The 1,907-nt window shown below is 44.5% G+C and overlaps 1 non-coding gene across 1 annotated transcript; it reads left to right on the forward strand.

The window, feature by feature from the left end:
• Positions 1–1,778: 1,778 nt before the first annotated feature.
• Positions 1,779–1,907, forward strand: LOC130042220 (small nucleolar RNA SNORA5). Its single transcript, XR_008795170.1, has one exon. It is a non-coding gene; the product is annotated as a small nucleolar RNA SNORA5 (small nucleolar RNA).

A 1,907-nucleotide genomic window follows, 5' to 3' on the forward strand; every position in this document is an offset into this window, starting at 1 on the left:
TTTGCTCCAGGGGGCCCAGTAACGTCTCCATTGTGAGACTTGTTGTTGCTGTGTTTGGCCTATCAAATATGTGTAGCTTGCAGGCTTTGCCCTGCGGGTGAGATACTCTCTCCGTGGTAGCTTGTCGGCTCTCCCGGGAGGGGTGGAGGAATCAAACCCAGCCTGGCCGGCTGTGCACAAAGCAAATGCCCTACCGCTGTGCTATCGCTCCACCCAGTAGTTTATTAACCTAGATATTTTCATGTCAAGTTCCCTCTGTAGGCTCCAACCTTGCAGTGCTCTTATAGGTAAAAACATTTATCTGATAGTAGCTAGTTATGTTGCAGGCTTTAGCAGAAATGGAGCAATGAGAGTAGGCTAGAAATACCTGCTTGCAGGACGATGGATCTGTGGGCTACAGAGCTAGTTACAGTATCGGGATCTTAAAGGGTTTTGTTTAAGCTTATTTATACCTTTGCTCTGATCATTTTATATATTTGCCATCTTAACAAAAACTAGAGCATATGCTAACCCTGCTCATAAAAATGTATTCTGAAATTTGAGAAATACTGCTTTGAGAATTACTATACACTGTCCATAATAGTTTTAGTTTAGGGCAAAGAATTGAGTGGCTTAGTATCATATCTGTGTCCTTTGCACCTACCAGAAGCTTCTGAGTTTGTCCTGTTTATGATTTTCATAAATAAAATTGTGGTAAGCTTATTCTTTTTTCTTTTCCCTTTTTGGGTCACACCCAGCAGTGCTTTTAGGAATTACTCCTAGCAGTGCTCTGGGGATCAAGGTGCTGGGGATCAAACCCCGGTTGGCCATGTGCAAGGCAAATGCCCTACCCACTGTCTGCTCTGGCCCCAGTCAGCTGATTCTTTTTCAACATAATAGGCTTCTAAAATTTAGTTGAGCACCTAAAATGAAGAGATTTATGTGTAATTCCTGGTGGATGCTTTTTCCTCTTCCCTGCCATTGATGTTGATACAATGTCTCTTTCAGTGTCTACTTGTTCTTGGTGCTTGCTCACACTTGTTTTGTTTTCTTGGGGCTTCTCCCAGCTGTTGGGGAGAAGCTCCCTTGTTTTTTTTTCCGGAAGGGACCATGCAGTGCCAGGAATAGCACCTATATTGACCACATGCAAGCAAGCACTCATGGAAAAACCCCCTGTAATCTTTCTTGCCCTCCTGGGTGTTGACTCTGGTACTCATAGCCTCATAGCAGAGATCAGACTTCCTGGTGTGGATGGTACCTGGGCAGATCTTCTAATCTCATGCTTGCAAAACGGCTCTGCGGAGCCACATCACCCCAGCCCTCTATCCTTTCTCACATGCCAAGAAATGATCATGTTCTAGTATATGTCTACAGCATCTACAGTCAAATTGTATTTGTTATTCATACATGAACCCACAAAATTGAGCTTTTACCTGGTGCTAAAAATTCCAGATTTTTCTATCAGAGGCAGGATCTGATCAAAATACACTACTACAGGGGCCCGGAGAGATAGTAGAGTGTGTAAGGCACTTGCCTTCCATCTGACCCGCATTCAATTCCCAGTATCCCATAAGGTCTCCTGAGCATGTCAGGAGTGATTCCTGAGTGCAGAGCCAGGAGTAACACCTGAGTACAGCCAGGGATGGCTCAAAAAACAAAACAAAATACACTGCTGCAAGGAATGCTGAATAATATTACCACTTTGGAACATAGGTAAGTGGGTTCTTTTAATTCTATACAAAAAAGGAAGGGGGGAGGAATAAAATGCTGTTAAACACAATACAATAAGGATGAACCTCTGCCGCTGCATCAAATTTGGAGCCTGTCACACCATGGCTGGTACTGGCGCAAAAGGCAGCCAAAAGAACACTGGCTCACGGGCCCTGGGCCCCTCCTGGGCCTCAGGATACATCTGGTCACAGACAACA

Source organism: Sorex fumeus, unplaced genomic scaffold, assembly GCF_029834395.1.
Source record: "Sorex fumeus unplaced genomic scaffold, SorFum_2.1 ptg000098l, whole genome shotgun sequence".
In the NCBI taxonomy this organism is placed as follows: domain Eukaryota; kingdom Metazoa; phylum Chordata; class Mammalia; order Eulipotyphla; family Soricidae; genus Sorex; species Sorex fumeus.